The 23927-nt window shown below is 42.1% G+C and overlaps 1 long non-coding RNA gene across 1 annotated transcript in view; it reads right to left on the minus strand.

The window, feature by feature from the left end:
* LOC107973427 (uncharacterized) overlaps positions 1-14361 on the minus strand; it is a 585387-nt gene extending 571026 nt beyond the window's left edge. The window contains exon 1 of the long non-coding RNA XR_010149159.1: positions 14058-14361. This is a non-coding gene — a long non-coding RNA (uncharacterized LOC107973427). The remainder of the gene's footprint in view (positions 1-14057) is intronic.
* Positions 14362-23927: the final 9566 nt, after the last annotated feature.

Raw genomic sequence — 23927 nt, forward strand, 5'->3', positions numbered from 1 at the left:
TTTACTCTTTACCAGGGCAGTGCCTAGCACTAAACAAGCATATTACCTATATTATCTCACTGAAAACTTACAATAACTCCATGAGAGATGCGTTATTCAGATTTTACAGATAAATAACTGAAAATTAAAGAAGTTAAATAATTTGTTTACGATCAAACGATTTGTGGTCAATGCAGGATTGCAGAGCCAACAATGTTAATTCGTATACCTTTTTGTTAGATTTGTAACTTTGGGAACAAATGATAAATAAAAAATATATTTTCTGGAAAAATATGAGAAGACAAAATAAACTATTTGCTAGTATACAGGTGAAGAAAAAAGAATTTTTGCCCACATAGCAATTTATTAAACAAATTCCAAAAATGAAAGTTATTTTATAAGCAAGTTATGCCATACAGTCAGAGAAAGAGAGAGAGAGGAAGAAACAGAGAGACAGAGAAGGAGTCAGAGAGAAAGAGGGACAGACACAGAAAATCAAAGATAGAGTTAGAAAGAGAGGAAGAGACAAAGAAGAAGTCGAAGAGAGAAAGAGAGAGAAAGAAATAGTAAAGAAAAAAGCAGTGTACCCTATTCCTTTAAAAGCCAGGGTAAATTTCTGTCTACCCAGCCAAGGCATATTCTACTTATGCGGATCTTCAACCCATATCTGCCTCTCAGACAGTTTGCAAGAAATAACAAAATCTATCCTTACTCTACAATCCCAAATAGACTCTTTGGCAGCAGTGACTCTCCAAAACCGCCAAGGCCTAGACCTCCTCACTGTTGAGAAAGGAGGACTCTGCACCTTCTTAGGGGAAGAGTGTTGTTTTTACACTAACCAGTCAGGGATAGTATGAGATGCCGCCCGGCATTTACAGGAAAAGGCTTCTGAAATCAGATAACACCTTTCAAATTCTTATACCAACCTCTGGAGTTGGGCAACATGCCTTCTCCCCTTTCTAGGTCCCGTGGCAGCCATCTTACTGTTACCCACCTTTGGAACCTGTATTTTTAACCTTCTTGCCAAATTTGTTTCCTCTAGAATCGAGGCCATTAAGCTACAGATGGTCTTACAAATGGAACCCCAAATGAGTCCAACTAACAATTTCTACCGAGGACCTCTGGACTGACCTGCTGGCACTTCCACTGGCCTAGAGAGTTCCCCTCTGGAGGACACTACAACTGCAGGGCCCCTTCTTTGCCCCTATCCAGCAGGAAGTAGCTAGAGTGGTCATCAGCCAAATTCCCAACAGCAGTTGGGGTGTCCTGTTTAGAGGGGGGATTGAGAGGTGACAGCATGCTGGCAGCCCGCACAGCCCTCGCTCGCTCTCGGCGCCTCCTCTGCCTGGGTGCCCACTCTGGCGGCACTTGAGGAGCCCTTCAGCCTGCCGCTGCACTGTGGGAGCCCCTTCCTGGGCTGGCCAAGGCCGGAGCTGGCTTCCTGGGCTTGCGGGGAGGTGTGGAGGGAGAGGCGCGGGCAGGAACTGGGGCTGCACATGGCGCTTGTGGGCCAGCACGAGTTCCAGGTGGGCATGGGCTCGGCGGGCCCCACACTCAGAGCGGCCGGCCGCAAGCCCCGGGCAGTGAGGGGCTTAGCACCTGAGCCAGCAGCTGCTGTGCTCAATTTCTCGCCAGGCCTTAGCTGCCTCCCCACAGGGCAGGGCTTGGGTCCTGCAGCCCCCCATGCCTGAGCCTCCCCACGCCGCTGTGAGCTTCACTCACGAGACCACGAACCACCAGAAGGCCGAACACATCCCAACATCAGAAGGAACAAATTCCCGACACGCCGCCTTTAAGAACCGTAACACTCACCGCGAGGGTCCGCGGCTTCGTTCTTGAAGTCACTGAGAGCAAGAACCCACCAATTCTGGACACAATACCATTCCCAGGCATTTCCCCTTTGAAGACAGTGGGCAAGGTTTGTCAACTTTGGTGACTTCCTCTTTTTAAACTTCCCTTTCCTGGTTCTACCACATTTCCCAATTCCTTGGATTGAGACAAGCCAGTAGACCTTGCTGACTTTCTTTCCTCATACTGCCTCTCTTCCAGTTCTCCTTTGCAGGCACTCAAGTTATGGATCCTTCTCTCCTTCCCCAGCCCCCAAAGTTCCACCCCACCATAACCTCACCAGCTCAAAACAAAAGCCAACACTCCAGAGGAAAAGACTTCACCGGGGGGGGGATATATTGCAATTTTATTCTTCCTGGGAGAAGATGGCTCTTGCCCACTGCAGCCCATGCCAACCCTCCTTTCTCACCCCAAGAGGAGGATGGGGAGCTATATTCAACCAGAGACAGGGCCACAAAAGTAAAAACAGATCTGGAATGCTGTAGCAAAGAAAAGGAGTAGGGGGCATGGAGGAAGGAAGAAATGCTATAGCCCTAGAGGAGGGACAGAAACACTTGCAAAAGACATACCCCAAGACACAGGCCTAGTGATAGACTGAGACTTAATCAGAAAATTAAAGCATGCTCTTTCTTCCCAACACCCACCATGACACTAGCAAGTCCCAGTATAATAATGGTGGATTAAAGTTAAAAGAACTGCAAGACATACTCTTCCTTGAGAGCAATACAGAGAAAAGTCCCAAAGCCAAGAAATGAAAAGAAACAAGGTATTACTGGAATTTGATGCCTCTGATAGCTGTCACTACAACAAACATTAAATAACTTTCTATCTCCTCACCATATTTTAACACAAATTCTTGTAATAAATACCTATTTATCTCAGTATCTGTTACCCATAAAACACATCCAGCTTTCAGAAAAAATACAAACTATGCCAAAGACAAGACACACTCTGAAGACACAAAGCAATCATCAGAACCAAACTCAACTATGACACAAATGTTAGAATTATCAAACAAGGAATTAAAAATAGCTAAAATTGGGGCCGGGCGCAATGGCTCACGCCTGTAATCCCAGCACTTTGGGAGGCTGAGGCAGGCATATCATTAAGTCAGGAGTTCCAGACCAGCCTGGCCAGCATGGTGAAACCCCATCTCTACTAAAAATACAAAAAAAAAAAAAAATTAGCCAGGCATGGCAGTGCATGCCTGTAGTCCCAGCTACTCAGGAGGCTGAGGCAGGAGAATTGCTTGAACCTGGTAGGTGGAAGTTGCAGTGGACCAAGATCATGCCACTGTACTCCAGCCTGGGCGACAGAGTGAGACTCTGTCTCAAAAAAAAAAAATAGCTAAAATTAATATGTTAAAGGCTACAAGGGAAAAGATAGATAACTGGCTAGATTGGTACTGTCTGCAGAGAGAGAGAAATTTTAAAAACAAACCAAAAGGAAATGCTAGAAATCAAAACACAGTAAGAAAAGTAAAGAATGTCTTTAATGGGTCCTTCATTAGACTCAACACTGCTGAGGAAACAATCAGTGAACTTGAAGACATGTCCTCTGAAACTTCCCAAACTGAAATTACAAAAGAAAAAGGAATGAAGAAAAAAAAAGGAACAGAACATCCAAGAACTGTGAGACAACATTAAAAAGAGTAATGTACATGTAATTAGAATATCAGAAGGAGAAGAAAAAGGTAATAGGGCAGAAGGAATATTTTATGTAACAATGACAAACAACTTGTCAAAATTAATGACAGATGGCAAATCACAGATCTATGAAATTCAAAGAAAAAAAAGTTACTTTGGCCGGGCGCAGTGGCTCACGCCTGTAATCCCAGCACTTTGGGAGGCCAAAGTGGGCGGATCACGAGTTCAGGAGATGGAGACCATACTGGCTAACACGGTGAAACCCTGTTTCTACTAAAAATACAAAAAATTAGCCAAGCGTGGTGGCGGGTGCCTGTAGTCCCAGCTACTCAGGAGGCTGAGGCAGGAGAATGGCGTGAACCCGGAGGGGGGCAGAGCTTGCAGTGAGCCGAGATCGCACCACTGCACTCCAGCCTGGGCGACAGAGCAAGACTCTGTCTCAAAAAACAAAACAAAAAAAATAGTTATTTTTAAAAACGAAGATATACATCAAAAGATAACACTTAAGCATATCATAGTCAAAATGCAGAAAACCAAAGACAAAAAGAAATTATTGAAGGACCCTAGAAGAATAAAGTATCTTAACTACAGAGGAAACAAGATAAAAATTATAGTAGACTTCCCATCAGAAACCACACAAGAAAAAGAAAGTGGAGTGAAATCTTTAAAACATTGAAACTAAACAAGAAAATACCAACCTTGAATTCTACATTCAACAAAATTGTTATTATTATCATTGTCATTATTTTGAGACAGAGTCTCACTCTGTCACCCAGGCTGAAGTGCAGTGGCATGATCAGGTCTCAACTGCAACCTCGACCTCCTGGGCTCAAGGTATCCTCCCACCTCAGCCACCCAAGTAGCTGGGACTATAGGCATGAGCCACAATGTGTGGCTAATTTTTTGCATTTTTTAGTAGAGATGGGGTTTCACCATGTTGTCTAGGCTGATCTCGAACTCCTGGACTCATGTCATCCACCCACCTCAGCCTCCCAAAGTACTAGGACTGCAGGCATAAGCCACCTCATCAGGCCTAAAATTATTTTTCAAAAGTGAAACACCTATTCAGACAGAGAATCCATTGCCAGCAAATCTGTCCTACAGTTAATGTTTTGGTGTTTTGCTTCAGCTTTCTTTGTATAAATGTATGGGGTATAAGTGTAATTTTGTCACATGAATATACTGAAAAAAGTCAGGGCTTTTAGTGTATGTGTAACCCAAATAACGTATATTGTACCCATTAAGTAATTTCTTCATCCACACCCCTTCCATAGTCCCCACCTTTCCAAGTCTCTACTGACTATCATTCTACACTTTATGTTCAAGTGTACACATTATCTCCAACTTATAAGTGAGAAGATGCAGTGTTTGTCTTTGTTTCTGAGTTGTTTCACTTAAAATAATGGCCTCCAGTTCCATCTATTTTGCTGCAAAAGATGTGATTTCGTTCTTTATTATGGCTGAATAGTATTACCTAGGCAAAGAATTTATGACTAAGACCTCAAAAACATAGGCAACAAAGACAAAAATAGACAAATGGGACTTAATTAAAACTAAAAAGCTTCTGCACAGCAAAAGAAAAAATCAAGAGTGAATAAGGAAACTGCAAAATGGGAAAAAATATTTGCAAACTATCCATTCAACAGGGGACTAATATCCAGAATTTACCAAGAACTCAAACACTCCAAAAAATATTAAAAGAAGTTTTTGAGGCAGATGGATATTTAAAGAGGTAAAAAACTTGGATCTACATAAAGAAAAGAAGAGCATCAGAGAAGGAATAAAAGTAAAAACAATTTTTCTTAATTTATCTACAAGACAACTGCTAAAAGCCATAATAGTAACAATGTGTTAGGTGATTATAGCATAAGAATAAGTAAAATAAATCACAATATCATGAGGGACAGGAAAGAGTTATTGGGAACAGTCTGGTGCAAACTCTACACTACACATGAAATGGTATAGTACTATTTAAAGATGAACTTAGAAGTATATTGTAAATCACAGAGCAATCACTAAAAATGTTTTTTAAAAAAGAAATATAGGCGGGGCGCGGTGGCTCACGCTTGTAATCCCAGCACTTTGGGAGGCCGAGGCGGGTGGATCACGAGGTCAGGAGATCGAGACCATCCTGGCTAACATGGTGAAACCCCGTCTCTACTAAAAATACAAAAAAAAAAAAAATTAGCTGGGCGTGGTGGCTGGCACCTGTATTCCCAGCTACTCAGGCAGCTGAGGCAGGAGAATGGCATGAACCCAGGAGGCAGAGCTTGCAGTGAGCCAAGATTGCGCTACTGCATTCCAGCCTGGGCAACAGAGCAAGACTCCGTCTCAAAAAAAAAAAAAAAAAAAAAAATATATATATATATATATATACACACACACACACATATACACATATATATATACACACACACATATATATACACATATATACACACATATATATACACATATATATACAGACACATACACATATATATACACATATATACACACATATACATACACATATACACACACATATATATACACATATATACACACACATATATATATAAGATACCAAGAGAGAAGATAAAACTGAATTATGTAAAAACCAGAAAAAGAGGGGAAAAGAACTAATGCAACAAGTAGAAAATAATTCCAAATATGATAAAACATAATGGTGCTATATCCATAACCACATTAAAAATGAACAGTCTAAACAGGCCAGTTAAAAGACAGTGATTGCCATATTGGAGAAAAAGAAAAGCTGCAACTATGTGCCCTACAGAAAGCCCACTTTCAATATAAATAAGCTCTTACAAATTGTGACCACATATAGTCCTCTCAAATTGTGTATATATAAATTGCATAAGTGTTAGCCTCCAGAAAGATCAAGAAAGTGACATTTGAAACGAAAGGAGGGCCAGACATGGTGGCTCACGCCTGTAATCCCAGCACTTTGGGAGACTGAGGCAGGTGGATCACCTGAGGTCAAGAGTTCGAGACCAGCCTGATCAACAAGGTGAAACCCCATCTCTACTAAAAATACAAAAATTAGCCGCGCATGGTGGCAGGCACCTGTAGTCCCAGTTACTCGGGAGGCTGCGACAGGAGAAGTGCTTGAACCCAGGAGGCAGAGGTTGCAGTGAGCCGAGATCATGCCACTGCACTCCAGCCTGCGTGACGGAGCAAGACTCCATCTCAAAAAGAAAAAAGAAAAAAAAAGAAAGAAAGGAAAGGACATCTTTGCTATAAGAAGATGTTCATTTCCTAGGGCTGCTATAGCAAATTACCACCAAATTGGTGGCTTAAACCAAAGGAAATTTATTCTCTCACAGTTCTGAGGGCTAGAAGTCCAAAATCAAGTTTGTGTTAGGGCCATGATCCCTACGAAGGCTCTCAGGAAGAATTCTTCCTGCCTCTTCCCAGTCTCTGATGGCTCCCAGCAATCCTTGGCATTGCTTGCCTGGCAGCTACATCACTCTCAGTTCTGCCTCTGTCTTCACATGGCCTCCATCTCTCTGTGTCTGTGTCCCCTCCCCTCTTCTTATAAAGATGCCATTCATTGGATTTAATTAAGGTCCACGCTAAATCCAGTATGATATCAAGTTCAGATCCTTAACTAATTACATCTGCAAAGGCCTCCTATTTCCAACTAGGTGACATACTGAGGTCCCAGGTGGATGTGAATTTTTTCAATTAATTTATTTTTAATTAACAAAAATAATATGTCTGTATATATAGTGTAAAAACATGTTTTAAAATTTGTATATGCTGCAAAATGGCTAAAATTAGCTAATTAACATATGTGAAGCCAACCTGATAGTCTCATAGATCTTTTTTATTATTTATAAACATGAAAGTTGAATCTTCTGGTCTTAAAGCTTGAAACTTACATTTGTTTTGTCTAAGTTCCTTCCTCAGGAAATGATCTTTAGGCCTCTCAAAAAAAAGTATCAAAAAACTGAAACTCATAAGATCACTACATCTGGACAATGATATGCTGGAATCCCCATTCATCATGATTGCTTCCTTCCCCTCCCTAGTTCCTGTTTTCTTACACATTGTTACATTTCTTCCTTGCTATAAACCCCTAGTATCAGTAAGTCAGAGAGATAGATTTGAGACTGAGCTGCCATGTCCGTGGCCACAGCACCCAAATAAAGCCTTCTTCCTTGGCCATACCCCTCATCCCAGTCATTGGCTTTCTGTGAGCCATGCAGCAGCACCTAGACTGAATCCCTGGTGTTCTGGTAACATGCGTTACCTCACATACTTATTTTTTGTTGTGACAACATTTAAAATCTACTCTCAGTGGGCCAGGTGCAGTGGCTCATGCCTGTAATCCCAGCACTTTCGGAGGCCGAGGCGGGCAGATCACAAGGTCAGGAGATCGAGACCATCCTGGCTAACATGGTGAAACCCCGTCTCTACTAAAAATACAAAAAAAGTAGCCAGGCATGGTGGCGGGTACCTGTAGTCTCAGCTATTCGGGAGGCTGAGGCAGGAGAATGGCATGAACCTGGGAAGCGGAGCTTGCAGTGAGCTGAGATTGCGCCACTGCACTCCAGCCTGGGCAACAGAGCGAGACTCTGTCTCAAAAAAAAAAAAAAAAAAAATCAACTCTCAGTGATTTTTAAGAATACACTGTTATTAACTATGGTCACCGTGATGCACAACAGATCTCTTGAACTGATTCTTGTTTAGCTGTAATTTTGTATCCTTAGCCCAACATCTCCTCCACTACCTTTCCCCTTTCCCTAGGTCCCTAGTAACACCATTCTACTCTCGGATTCTGTGAGTTCAACTCTTTTAGATTCCTGTGGACATGAATTTAGGGGACACTAATCAGTCCACTACAAAGATTACGGTTAAAAAAAAACTGACTTAGTGAGTTCTATGTTGATTTGGTTTTCTTTGTGGCTTTTGTCCTAATAAAATTCTGCCCAGCAGGGGCAAGGCAGAAGAGAGCTTCCCCTCAAACACAGCATTTCCAACTTTTGTCAATTGTCAGCTTTTCCTGTAAGTGGCTTTTTCACTTCTTAATATCCTCACAGGTTTTTAGCCTTCATCTTTTTGTCTTTTGTTTTTTGAGACAGGTTCTCACTCTTTTGCTCAGGTTGGAGTGCAGTGCTCCAAACACAGATCACTGCATCCTCCCCTGTCTGGGTTGAAGCAATCCTCCCTCTTCCCTAGTAGCTAGGACTATAGGCATGTGTCACCAGGCCCAGCTAACTTTTTTAATTTTTTGTAGAGATGGCGGTCTCACTATGTTGCCCAGGCTGGTCTCGAACTCAAGCTCAAGCAATCCTTCCACCTCGGCTTCCCAAAGTGCTGGGATTACAGGCATGAGCCAGGCACCCAGCCTTTTTAGCCTTCATCTTACCAGATGCTCAAAGCCTACAGGTAAGAAACCCCAAGCAGGCCCTCAGTTCTGGCATTGTTCCAGACACCACTCTGATCCTATTTGGTCCTCCAAGGGTAAAAGCACTGTCCACGACGGAACCCTAAAACCTTGAGAACTCAATTTGCATGAGAGGAAAGAAAAGAACATAAGGAAAACAACAAATGTGGCCTCTTTTCTCTCCCTAGGCAGGCTCCATTCTCCAAGGAAATGGCCTACATGTGTGCCGTAATTTCCCACATAAATCTCTTGGTCCTGGTGGTGAAACTGATTCCAAAGGGTAGGGAAAAGTTGCCTGTATCAGTGTCCCATGGCTGTTGTAACAAATTATCACACTTTTGGTGGTTTAGAATAATACAAATGCATTCTCTCACAGTTCTGGAAGTCAGAAGTCTAACGGCTGGCAGGGCTGGTTCCTTCTGAAGACTCTAGAGAATTTATTTACTTGCTTTTCTAGCTTTTGCGGGCCTCCTACATTCTTTGACTCATGTCCCTTTCCATGAGTCACTCCAATCTCTCACTTCCATTGTCACATCTCCTACTTTTCTTCTGAGTAACATCTCCTTCCATTATCCTCTTATAAGGACACATATGATTACCTTTAGAGCCACTCAAATGCTCCAGGATAATTCCTCCATCTTGAGATCCTGAACTAAATCATATCTTGAAGGTCCCTTTGGTATCAAAAACATTGACAGGTTCCAGAAATTAGTATCTGGACATCTTTGGGAGCCATTATTCAGCCCTTTACAGTAACCTTTTCAGGAAAAACAAAATGACCACAAGTATTACTGGAAAGGGGTCTGGATCCAGACTGGAAGAGAGGGTTCTCGGATCTTGCACAAGAACAAATTCAGTGTGAGTCCACAAAGTGAAAGCAAGTTTATTAAGAAAGTGGAGGAATAAAAGAATGACTACTCCAATGACAGAGCAGCCCCGAGGGCTGCTGCTTGCTTTTTTTTTTTGACATGGAGTCTTGCTCTGTCACCCAGGCTGGAGTGCAGTGGCGCAATCTCGGCTCACTGCAAGCTCTGCCTCCGGGGTTCACGCCATTCTCCTGCCTCAACCTCCCAAGTAGCTGGGACTACAGGTGCCCGCCACTACGCCTGGCTAATTTTTTGTATTTTTAGTAGAGATGGCGTTTCACCGCTTTAGCCAGGATGGTCTCGATCTCCTGACCTCGTGATCCGCCCGCCTCAGCCTCCCAAAGTGCTCGGATTATAGGTGTGAGCCACTGCGCCCAGCTGGTTGCCCATTTTTATGGGTATTTCTTGATTATATGCTAAATAAGGGGTGGATTATTCATGCCTCCCCTTTTAGACCATATAGGGTAACTTTCTGACATTGCCACGGTATTTGTAAACTGTCATGGTGCTAGTGGGAGTGTAGCAATGAGGACAACCAGAGGTCACTCTCATCGCCATCTTGGTTTTGGTGGGTTTTGGCTGGCTTCTTTATTGCAACCTGTTTTGTTTTGTTTTGTTTGAGATGGAGTTTCACTCTTCTTACCCAGGCTGGAGCGCAATGGCGCAATCTTGGCTCACTGCAACCTTTGCCTCCTGGGTTCAAGTGATTTCTCCTGTCTCAGCCTCCCGAGTAGCTGGGATTACAGGCGCCCACCATGCCCAGCTAATTTTTGTATTTTTAGTAGAGACGAGGTTTCACCATGTTGGCCAGCTGGTCTTGAACTCCTGACCTCAGGTGATCCACCCACCTCGGCCTCCCGAAGTGCTGAAATTACAGGCGTGAGCCACTGCACCCAGCCTATTGCAACCTGTTTCATCAGCAAGTTCTTTATGACCTGTACCTTGCGCCGACCTCCTGTCTCATCCTGACTTAGAATGCTTTAACTGTCTGGGAATGCAGCCCAGTAGGTCTCAGCCTCATTTTACCCAGCCCCTATTCAAGATGGAATTGCTCTGGTTCATACACCTCTGACACAGGTATATTTTCTGGATCTAAACACAGGTATATTTCTGGATCTGGCCATTCACATGCAGAACAGAAGAGTAGGATGCAGCTTAAAGCCAAGCTTCTCAGTAACTACAAAGGACACCAAAGAACTCTAAGACAAAATTAACTAAAAGACTTCAGTTAGACAAGATGTACACATAAAAAATGTTGGTAAACGCTAGCCTCCTTAGTTTTGCAAAATAAAGAAGTCAGTTGTCATTGTCCTTTGTAATTCCAACAAGTTCTACAGACACTAATTGCAAAATAATTGTCTTTATAAACTTTCAACATTAACTCACAGGCAGGGTTTGATTTTTCAACTTGAAGGTTTATTTTGAAAAGCAGAAAAAAAAGTTTATTTTCCCATGGAAGTTGTCTGGGTTTGCATTCTTTACTGAAACAATAAACTTGAACTTTTAAAAATTTATTTTAGGGCATAAAGATGTCTTTGACACATTCCTGTCACCCTTGGTGATGGGGACCTGGTATTATTAGAAGGGGCCTGGGAGAAGCTAAGAGAAGGTGGCTTGTTTAGATGACAGGGAAGGGAAGGGGAGTGGGAGGTTATTAGTCTAAATATAGATACAAATGACATGTGTAACATTGTAACAATTGGTACCATTGGCACCAACCACTAAGAATGAATGCCAGCTGAAAACAAGTCCCACACCCTTACTTGCACGTATCTGTTGCTATCAGCTATGAACATGAAGCAAAATTATCAGGAGGAAATAAACATATTCATAGTGTCGGTTCAGTAGTCTTACATTTCTGGACTTCTTTTTGGCACTACAGCTCATATAATTTTTCTAAATGTTTTTTAAAATCACATTCATGGGGATGGGGAATAAGAAAGCTCCAAAAATATCAGCTTTAAGGAGACATAGCTTTGCTTTGGAGATAGGGATGGAGATGGGGATGAGAATGAGAATTTGAGGGTCAAGGTAACTGGCAGCTGGGTTCCATTCCACAACATAAAAAGTGTCTTACTGTCTCACTCTCTTTTGTTAAATTGTAATTGTGGATATATATCTGAAGAGTCCAGAAGCAGCCTGGGTAACATAGTGAGAACTCATCTCCACAAATGAAAAATAAATTAGTCACATGTGTTGGCACGTGCCTGTGGTCCCAGCTACTCAAGAGGCTAAGGCAGGTAGATCATAGATCACTTGAGCCCAGGAGTTCAAGGCTGCAGTAAGCCGTGGTCACACCACTGTACTCCAGCCTGAGTGATAGAACAAGACCCTGACTCAAAAAAAAAAAAAAAAACATAGCTTTAGTAATAAATGTAACCTATGCATGTGCTGAAAGCTCCAAATGAATTGGAATATTTAATGGAAATGAAGCAGGAAAAGTCTCAAGAAAATAACCTAATGAGCCTAATGACATATTGTTAAATCTAACACCTTACTTTCATACTGGGCTGTATAGTTTATAAAGCACTTTCACTTATTTCCTTATTAACATTATCTTATTAAGACTTGTGACATTCGTATTAAATCCCTTTTCTGTTTTCTTTCTTTTCTTTTTTTTTTTTTTTTTGAAATGGAGTCTCACTCTGTCACCCAGGCTGGAGTGCAGTGGCGCAATCTCAGCTCACTGCAACCTCTGCCTCCCGGATTCAAGCATAAATCCCATATTTGACTAATGAAGAAAATGAGGCTTGGATTCTGTTCTGTTCTCTTTCCATTTGACTGTTGTAAAAAAAAAAAACAAAAAAAAAAACTGCCATTTTGCCTTTTTTTGTTTTGTTTTCCTTTGTTTTGAGATGGAGTCTCACTCTGTCACCCAGGCTGGAGTGCAGTGGTGCCATCCCGGCTCACTGCAAGCTTCGCCTCCCAGGTTCACGCCATTCTCCTGCCTTAGCCTCCCAAGTAGCTGGGACTACAGGGGCCCGCCACTACGCCCGGCTAATTTTTTTGTATTTTTAGTAGAGATGGAGTTTCACCGTGTTAGCCAGGATGGTCTGGATCTGCTGACCTTGTGATCCGCCCGCCTCGGCCTCCCAAAGTGTTGGGATTACAGATGTGAGCCACCGCGCCCAGCCCATTTACTTTTGTAATAAGACAATCGACTTAGCTGATTCAGAGAGCCATGAAAATAAACAAAAACTATGTGTAACTGATTTTTTAATGACTTGATAAGTCAATTTAGTCAAAATTACTGATTCAGAATCTGCACTTAGACAAATTAAAATGTCAGAGGACCTGTGTTGGAAAAATGCTGCTTAAACTTTCACCACATCTCACCAGCTGCTCCATCTCATCACATAGTATATAGGCTAGAGCTCCACTCTTATGAGCACTTAGGGCCGCTAACATTATTCACTCCATGTCCTTGTGAAACAGAGGATGATAGCACTGATCATAATACATGCAGGCAGGGTAACAGCTAATTAACAGAGGAAAGATGAATAGAAGCTTTAAGGCATTCTGCACATTTCGCCAGGCCAATCTGAAACAATAACAACAAAGTCCTCAGAGATCAATAATTTTCAATACATTGAGCAAGATTTATTCCTTTTCCTCCTACGCTTCTGGCTGCTTACTTCTGAAAGTGGCACTTCTAGAAGCTTCTTTCCTGTAGAATACAAACTCATATATAAAGAATAAGACTAACCAGGTCTCTCAACTCCTCCAACCACCTGGGAAGGCAGGCAGGTGTGGCAGAGTCTAAGAGCATGGATTTCCAACTCAGATCCTAAGTGTCACGTTTGTACATGACCCAACATGCTACCACTAAAACCTGGCACAAACATAGAGAAGTTTCCTTCTGTTCAGACTCCAAGACAAGCCCCACATTGGCAGGCAGCATGCATTTCTGCTGGCTTCGTCTCCTCTGAGGCAGACTGCCTGAGTTGCAGAGGGAGTGTTGATTTTATAACAGACCCAAATGAGCTACAGGGCCGGGACCCACCTAGTACATTTAAATTAGGTTGAGTGCCAGGTAAGACTTTTGTGGCAGAAGTAATGGGAAAAGCCACGTCCCCAGTCCCCAAGTCCTGGAACACATCCAGAAATCCATAAAGCAAAGGGTTTCTTAAACTAAAGTCATACAGAAACATTACCATAGTTATTTTCCTTATCCTCAAAAACACTAAAAAGTGAAACAGAGCATTATTATAACAAGGTAACACCTATGTCTTTAGGATATGAATGGTCCACATCATGTTCAGATGTTACTTGATAATGATAGATGCTACATAATTTGATGACAACTAAAATCTGCTGAGCACTTACTGTATACTAATAACAATAGTTGAGAGCATTTTCCAGTTTGATCCTCAAAAAACCCTGAGACATACCTGCTATTCCTTTCGTGTCTGGAGTTGGTTCCTTCTGGGGGGTCCGTGGTCTCGTTGACTTCAAGAATGGAGCTGCAGACCTTTGAGGTGAGTGTTACAACTCTTAAAGACGGCACAGACCCAAAGAGTGAGCAGCAGCAAGATCTACTGTGAAGACTGAAAGAACAAAGCTTTCACAGCTCCCAAGTGGGTTGCCACTGTCAGCTGGGGTGGCCAGTTTTATTCCCTTATTTGTCCCCGCCCATGTTCTGTTTCTGTCCTATCAGAGTGCCCTTTATTCAATCCTTCCCACAATTGGCTACCTTTAGACTCCTGCTGATTGGTGCATTTTACAGAGCGCTGATTGGTGCGTTTTACAGAGCGCCGATTGGTGCGTTTTGCAGAGTGCTGATTGGTACATTTTACAGAGCGCTGATTGATGCATTTTGCAGAGTGCTGACTGGTGCATTTTACAATCCTCTTGTAAGAGAAGAGTTCTCCAAGTCCCCACTCAACCCAGGAAGTCCAGCTGGCTTCACCTCTCACTTTTAGGGTTTAAGAATCTGATGCTTCAAGGTCACATAACTAGTGATAGACTTTGTTCTCTTAACAGTTATACAACATTGCCTCTTACTTATTTTCAATGTTTTAGAAAAATGATACTAAATGTCATAGGGTAAGACTGTAACTATATTTGCTCATTTTCATGCAGTTTATTAATGCCCTAAATAGTTTTCAAAGGTGGTATTTACTTACATGCACACAGTGCATCACTATCCCTAGATTGTTTACCTCCAGAAAAATATATTTTATATATTACATTTGGAAATTATACTAAGTACCTTTCTACAAAACTCTTGTAAGTGCAAATTAATTCTATTATTCTAAATCTAGCTGTAGCCTTCCCACTCAAATACTATGAACATGCTGAGAATGATGTGTCCCAAGTTTTCCATTTGTGGACTGGAAAACGCAGTCCAGTCCCCAGTGGCAGATATTATTGTCAGATACAGCAGAAGAGAAACATCTCAATCTCCTTATATGATTTCCAATTTCTGTGGATAATCAAAGATGCATGTAGAATTGTAATATTCTAATTTCCATTTGCCTTCGTTTTCCCAATTCCACTTTCCACTTCAGCCCTGCCTTGAGTCTTTTGCTTTAATTTAGTCAAGTTGATAGAGAAGTATTCTAGAGTGGGAGAAAAAAATAGAGAAGGAGGAAGTTTTAGAGAGAGATTAAGAAGAAATTAGACAGTAGTTCAATAGTCTAAGAGCATTGAGATAGTTTTAAGATAAAATGTAGTTAGTCCAAGAATAATAAGAAACAAGGTTAACCTGTCATCATCATAGTAACTAGCATAAGTGTAGGATTATCATGTGCTGAGTGTTATAGAGTATCTCACTCGATTCCGAAAACAAACCTGTAAGTTAGATATTATTATCTCATTTGCTTTGGTGAGACTTCTTCAAACGTTCCTGGCTCTGTAACATGTAGCTTACTCTCTGAAGGGCTTTATGCAGATCTCTGTTCCTGCCTTTATCTCATCATCATTCCTTTTTTTTCTTTTCTTTTTTTTTTGTGACAGAGTTTTATTCTTTCGCCCAGGCTGGAGTACAGTGGCACGATCTCAGCTCACTGCAACCTCTGCCATCCAGTTTCAAGTGATTCTCCTGCCTCAGCCTCCCAAGCAGCTGGGATTACAGGTGCATGCCACCATGCCTGGATAATTTTTGTATTTTTAGTAGAGATGGGGTTTCATCATGTTGGCCAGGCTTGTCTTGAACTCCTGACCTCATGATCCACCTGCCTCAGCCTCCCAAAGTGCTGGGATTACAAGTGTGAGCCCATCATTATTTATTTATCAATTAAAGTCTGATAGATTGTGACCCTACTGCTCCCAGCCCAATTCATTATTTCTTCATTAAATAATGCCTGATAGACTGTGAGCTCCATAAAACTAAGAACTGGACCATCTTTATCTCCTTCTCCCCAGATTTTTTAAGGGTTCCAGACCATGGTGAGTACTCAGTTAATGCTTGTCAAGCTGCGTCCATTAAAAGTAGAGAAAGGAAAAAAAAAGAAAATATAGGAGATCCAGAGTGCATTTGGGGAGTTTCCGAATTCGAAACATAGTCTGTTTTGCTGTTGCGAGAGAATGGTGGCCTCCAAACAACCTCCTGTTCCTAAATATACTTAAAGTCCTAAAATGGCATGCATTAACAAAAACTGTATTTGAATACATTTAATTTTGCTCAACAGTAAGTCCCTGGGGCCTGGCACACAGTAGGAAGTAAGTGCATTCTGGTTTTGTTTTTGGTTTTTGTTTTGTTTGTTTGTTTGTTTTTGTGGAGACCAAGTCTCACTCTGTTGTCCAGGCTGGAGTGCAGTGGTGCAATCTTGGCTCGCTGCAACCTCTGTCTCCCTGGGTCAAGTGATTATTGTGCCTCAGCCTCCCCAGTAGCTGGGACTACAGGTGCGCACCACCACGCCTGGATAAGTTTTTGTATTTTAGTAGAGATGGGGTTTTTCACTGTGTTGCCCAGGCTGGTCTTGAACTCCTGAGCTCAGGCAAACCACCCACCTCAGCCTCCCAAAGTGCTAGGATTACAGGTGTGAGCCACTGCACGTGGCCTGAGTGCATTCTGTTTTTAAATGAACATCAGCAAGACTAGGGGATAGAGGGCTTCAAGCTATTAATATAAGCTTCACTTTTCTAGCAGGAGTGTTTTTTCACAGCTTATATAATCCAAATAGCTGAGTGCATGTTGCTGCCCTTGACTACATCTAGCTGAGGGCCACATGAAAGTCATTCCTTTTCCCAACTGTGAGCTACCCATCAGCACAAGCTTTCTCTACTTTCTCATTTTCTCACTGTCCAGTCATTGTGAAAAACAAAGCAAAGACCTATTCAAAGGAAGCACTTGACACCTCTACCATATCCCCTTCCTCCAGCAATAATGTTCATTTCCAGGTATGTTCAAGTTATAACATATGCTGGTCCTCAGAATACAAATTGTGCCCTTTGATGATTCAATCCTGTTATAATCAATTTGCATTATGAAAGCTGGAGCTATAGGAGCAATGGCTGCATGTGGATTTCAGATGATCTACCATTCCACATAATAATGAATTGTAGATGTTTTCCTTCAGCCTAAGATACTGTGTTAGGTCCTAAGCACTGATGTCATATCCCTATAGAATAGAGGTAGAGAATTACCACAGACACAGACACACACACACTTAAGAGGTCAGTGAGCCTGGGCTGGAGTCTATGTTCCAGGCAGGCAGTAGCTGCAGGAGAGACCCTGGGCCTCTCCCTCATGGAAGCAGAGCTATGCCAGTCCCCACACAGTAGGGAGAACAAAACTCCAACTGCTTGCAACCAGGGAAGGTAGGATGACTACAGCACACAAATGTGGAAGGGGGAGAGCCAGCACAGAAATCTTTCCAAGGGCTCTATGAGACACAAAATAGGATTTGGGAGATGACCACAGGAGACCATGGGATAATGCTTCTTAACTCATCCACAGCCTGAAAAATCTTGGCTTTCTCCTCTTAACCAGAAGGACTCCAAAGATTTTCTCAAGGGTGATGATGGGCTGCCTGCATCATCCAAACCCTTTTCCATTCTGGCCAGGTAAGTTAAGTTAAGAACACTGGCAAAAATGTTTGGAATCTATCAAACTCTTTGGATTGAAAGTCAAAATAAGTCTCTTTAGGTAATGATTTTCTGATTCTAGGGTCTGAGACAGCTCTCTTTCTGAATTAGAACAGGACGGAGTCAATGGGCAATAAGTCTATTATTTGCAAGCTTAACCAAGCTGTGTGGAGCTGAGCTAATTAACAGATCTTATTGTTAGAAAAACTCCAGGCAGGCTTAATTTGTCCAGATAAAGCTAGTAATCACTGATATACACTTCTTTTTAATATAGCAGATAACTCATAATCTAATTTTTTGGTACATACAAATATCTGTACACTCGTTCTTATCTGAATACTACATATGAAATACAATGAGTATGTGTCTGACCAAGTTAAAAGCCATTCCTGTTGAACTAATCTTATAGTTTAACAACATTCTCATTAATAAACCTTGACTAAAGAGGAAGGATACTCTAACTTAGCGAAATCTCTGAGTTACAAAATATAAAGAATCATTACAAAAATAGGTACTTTTCTGCTGGCTGCAGTGGCTCACGTCTGTAATCCCCTCTTGAAATCCCAAAATTTCACTGGTATTCTGGTATCTGCTATACAAGATTCACATTTTATTGCATGTAAACTTTATCAAAATATCTCTCCACAATAGTTATAATAAATGATACTTCAGAGTTATATTTTTATTGCCTGTGATTTTTGCTTGATTTTTCCCAATTTTAAATTCATTACTGACATTAATTAAAGATAAACTACTCAGTAAATCTGGAAACATCTACAAAATAAAATAGGGCACTTGTATTTTGAAAGCAGATTTCTCAGACTAATTTCAAATTTTTGATATCAGATGAGACTGAATTAACTAGCTAACACAACATTATTTTTCAAGCAAGACTACAATTCAAACAGACATCTAAAATGAGGTTTTTTTCTTTTTTTGAAATGGAGTTTCACTCTTGTTGCCCAAGCTGGAGTGCAATGGCATGATCTCGGCTCACTGCAACCTCTGCCTCCTGGGTTCAAGTAATTCTCCTGCCTCAGCCTCCCGAGTAGCTGGGATAACAGGCATGTGCCACCACACCCGGCTAATTTTGTATTTTTAGTATACAGGGCGTTCCTCCATGTTGGTCAGCCTGGTCTCAAAATCCCGACCTCAGGTGATCCACCCACCTCAGCCTCCCAAAGTGCTGGGATTACAGGCATGAGCCACCACACCTGGCCGAGTTTGTATTGTTTAAGATAAGGCTAATATTGGGCCAGGTGTGGTGGCTCACACCTGTAATCCCAGCACATCGGGAGGCCGAGGCAGGCGGATCATGAGGTCAGGATATCAAGACCATCCTGGCTAACACGGTGAAACCCCATCTCTACTTAAAAATACAAAAAAATTAGCCAGGCGTGGTGGCAGGCACCTACAGTCCCAGCTACTCGGGAGGCTGAGGCAGGAGAATGGCGTGAACCCAGGAGGCAGAGCTTGCAGTGGTCCGAGATCGTGCCACTACACTCCAGCCTAGGCAACAGAGTGAGACTCCATCTCAAAAAAAAGATAAGGCTAATATTACATGTGGGTTATATATAGAGAGAAAGAGTTAGACTGTGAGAGAATATAGACTATATAATTCCTGTAGTTATAGTCTACATTTAGAAAATGTCACCAATGGTGGCCATTGAGAGATGGTGTCTTTATTAGTCCATTTTTGCATTGCTATAAAGAAATACCCGAGACTGAGTAATTTATAAAGGAAAGAGGTTTAATTAGGTCACAGTTCTGCATGCCTGGGGAGGCCTCAGGAAACTTACGCGCACACACACACACACACACACACAGGCACCCACACCCCATTATATACTACCCAGTTCCCTCCTCCTTTGAGGCTTGGTGACTAACACTATTTTATAGTGTTGCCTTCTGCATGGCAGAAGGCAAAATGGAAGCAGGCACTTTCTTCACAAGGCAGCAGGAGGGAGTGAGTGCAAGCAGGGGAAATGCCAAGACACTTTACAACCATCAGATCTCATGAGAACTCACTCACTATCACGAGAACAGCATGGGGAAAACCACCTTCATGATCCAATCACTTCCCTCCCTCAACACCTGGGGATTACAATTTGAGATGAGATTTGGGTGGGGACACAGAGCCAAATCATATCACAGTGCAACAGGCTAGGGATAAAAGCAAAGAGATCAGCATCCTGAAGAAGATCCTTGCTTGATTACACCATATCGGAGGGAGCAGAAATCCTGGTTATGCCAAATTCCTATCAACTCCAGTGGGGATGGCACCAGGTTCAAGAGGCCAAGGAAGAGACCCAGAGCCACAAAACAAGACATGGGGTTTTACTGAAGGCTTATATGGAGGGGAGAGAGTCCAGTGGTGGCAGGCTGGACAAGAGAACCACCTTACATACAGTCCAGTGGCAGCAGGCTGCACAGGAGAACCACAGCCACTTGCAAAAGGCATGTAGTTTATGTGTCATTTTCACTTAGCACCCTTTCCCTAATAACCTCTACCTGGCAATCTTCAACCCAAAACTCAGAACCTCCATTATGGGATGGGGGCTCAGATGTTCCTCATAGACAAAGAACAAATCTCTTGGTTAGCCAGTCCCAGATTACCTAGCTCAGAACTCACATTCAGGTACACCTGCCATACAGGGTAATTCTCAGCATAAGTGTATGTTACTGCTAACAGGTGCATTTACTATACAATCCTCGGTTTGGAGGAGCCACTATCCTTGGAAGAAGTGACCTTCAGTTTTTTTTCTCCCATTGAAGAGTGCTCTGGGGGCCGGACGCGGTGGCTCACGCCTGTAATCCCAGCACTTTGGGAGGCCGAGGCGGGCGGATCACGAGGTCAGGAGATCGAGACCATCCTGGCTAACTCGGTGAAACCCCGTCTCTAGTAAAAACACAAAAAATTAGCCGGGCGTGGTAGCAGGCGCCTGTAGTCCCAGCTACTCGGGAGGCTGAGGCAGGAGAATGGCGTGAACCCGGGAGGCGGAGCTTGCAGTGAGCCGAAATCGCGCCACTGCACTCCAGCCTGGGCGACAGAGCGAGACCCCGTCTCAAAAACAAAAAAAAAAAAAAAAAAAAAAAAAAAAAAAAAAAAAAAAAAAAAGAAGAGTGCTCTGATGGGCATTTTTCCCGAAGACAAGTACCTGGGAGCCTTTTTTCTAGTTTAGTGCAGGTATGCTCAACAAGAAATTTTTTTATTGTAAAAGTAAGTCTCTGAAGTGGGAAATGAAAACTGAATAAAACCGTTCAACAACAAAATTATTTAAACAGAAAATTGTGAGCTTCCTTTCTCTAGAGGCATTTGACTATTCAGATGCTTAAAATGGAGTCCTACATGAGTGATGGACTAGCTTAGAATGGCATCCCAAACAGCCATTTCGAGACTATGGATGAATATCTGCACTTTTTACAGTGATAAGAGTCCTACTGTGGGTATCTGTTTGAATCTGTTAAAAGTTTAGCCTAAAGCTGCCTATTTACATATTTTAAAGGTTTCTTCATACATCATGAACTGTAACCAAACTGGATGTTTGACCAGACTCACCAAGTTTCAAACAATTAAAACTGTTCAAACTGGGTTCAAATAAGGTGTATTAGGGTTCTCCAGAGGGACAGAACTCATAGGATATATGTGTATATGAAAGAGTTTATTAAGGACAGTTGGCTCACATGATCACAAGGCAAAGTCCCATGATAGGCCGTCTGCAAGCTGGGGAGCAAGGAAGCCCATAGAGGCTCAGTCTGAGTCCAAAGCCTCAAAACTAGGGAAGCCAGCAGTGTAGCCTTCAGTCTGTGGCCAAAGGCCTGAGAGCCTCCAGCAAACCACTGTAAGTCCAAAGGCTGAAGAACCTGAAGTTTTATGTCAAGGGCAGGAGGAACAGAAGGAAGCATCCAACACTGGAGAAAGACAAAAGCAGGAAGACTCAGCAAGCCAGCTGATCCCACCTTCCTCCACCTGCTTTGTTCTAGCTGCGCTGGCAGCTGATTGGATGGTGCTCACCCATATTGAGGGTGGGTCTTCCTCTCCCAGTCCACTGACTCAAATGTCAATCTCCTCCGGCAACACCTTCACAGACACACCAGAAAGGATACTTTACCAAAGCCATATAGGCATTCTTCAATCAAGTTGACAATTTTACCATCACATAAGACAAACACCCAAGTGCAACCATTCTGGCTGTTCCCATACCTTGTTTCTGTTTTCTGTCCATGATTTTCCTTTTTCTGTTCATAAATTCTCCTTTAACCACTTGGTAGCACTGGAGTCTCTCTGAACTTATTCTGGTCGGGGGCTACCTGATTCTCAAATCGTTCTTTGCTCAATTGAACTCTGTTAAATTTAATTTGTCTAAAGTTTTTCTTTTGACAAATACAAGTTCAAATTACTCTGGAGCCTTATCATTAAAAATAATAATAAGTGTCATTTAAGTACTGTTGTACTCTTTCCAAACTCCAAAGGAAATCGTTTGCTTTACTGCCCTGTATATAATGCTGCTTTCCTTTCAATTCATTTTTCAGTCCTGCCTTTCAAATGGATATCCTGTAGTTCTTTTTACTGTCTTTTGAGATGTGACTTGCACTTCTACCCACTTCGTTGAGAATACTGCTGTTCATGACCTATATCTTCTCCATCTTTCTATTGCATTTGATACCAGGGACTCCTTAACTACCCTCTCTTTTTTTACAACACTCCAAGCTCATGAAGAGGGAAACTATATCCTAAATATCCTTATATTCCTTCTAATATTATTTTGCTCATAAGAGGCCTCCAAAGATATGTTAAATGAAAAAAAATTGATATCTCCATCCTAGTACTTTAGTTTTAAGCCTCAGAGGCATTTCCAATTTCTCCTTTCCTTTCCACACACCCCCCAAAACCCAATCCATACCCAATGTGTATAAATTTAATTCAAAAATATATATTGTATGTTTCAACTTACACTTCTCTTCCCAGAGATTTTTTACAAAGTATAGACATAATTATCTTCTGAGCTAGGCTGTTCTAACAACTTCTAAATTACATTTCAGACCCCCTGTTCCATCCCCAAAATTGATCTTAGAGAAGATGAAATCATCTTCAACAGATCAGTTTTCATCACATCACTCCCAACCTCCCAAGAGACTTACTTATTGCATTCCCATTCTCTGAACACACTCTGGCCCCATAGGTATAGTCTGTTATCCACTCTTTCTGCAGACTCTAGTGATTGGAATTAGAATTGACCTCACAGGAAATATATATACAAGGCACTTGAAGAGCCAAATTGTTTCTTAATGTCAAGATGATTACATTAGTTTGATTGATTACTCTTTGTGGTAGGCAGAATCCCAAGATGGCCCCCAAGATTATCAGCCCATGGTATACATGCCCTGTGTAATCCCAACCCCTCGAGTGTGTCTGGGATCTGTGAATATGACCAGCATCACTCTGTGATTAGATTACTTTATGTGGCAAAGGTGAAAGGACTTTCCAGGTGTTATTTATGTCCCTAATAAATTGACTGTGAGTTAATCAAAATGTACATTATCCTAGGTGGGCTTGATCTAATTAGGTCAGCCCTTTAAAAGAGCATCTAGAGGTAAGAGACAGGAAGCATCAGCAAATGCTCTTCCACTGGCCTTGAAGAAGGAAACCAGTATGCTGTGCAGGGGGCAACGAATGGTAGGCAGTCTGTAGGAGCAGAGGACTTCAGCCCTACAGCGCCAAAAAATTAAATTCTGCCAGCAACCACTGACCTAGGAATAGGACTGTGAACCTCAGATGAAACTGTATCTCTAGCCAATACCTTGACCACAGCCTGTGATAACCTGAAAAGAGGACCCAACTAAACTGTTCCCAGACCTCCAACCCACAGAAACTGTGAGATAATAAATGTGTATTGTTTTAAGCTACGAAATGTGTGGTTAGTTGTTACACAGAACAAAAAAGGAATGCAAACTTTGTCTCCTCTTGCTGACTTGCCAAGACCTTTTTTCTTTTGCCATCTTAACTTCTCTGATTAGATCTTGACTACCTGGAGTCTTGATTTCTTTATAATCTTAGCCTCGAGAAACTGCATGTCAGTAACTCATACTGAGCTTGTATGGATTCCCGATTCTGGAACCTGCACATGTCTGCTTTCTGTGAGCTTCCCTCGGGTCCTCCCTCTT

The sequence above is a fragment of the Pan troglodytes genome, chromosome 12 (assembly GCF_028858775.2).
Source record: "Pan troglodytes isolate AG18354 chromosome 12, NHGRI_mPanTro3-v2.0_pri, whole genome shotgun sequence".
Taxonomy (NCBI): Eukaryota; Metazoa; Chordata; class Mammalia; order Primates; family Hominidae; genus Pan; species Pan troglodytes.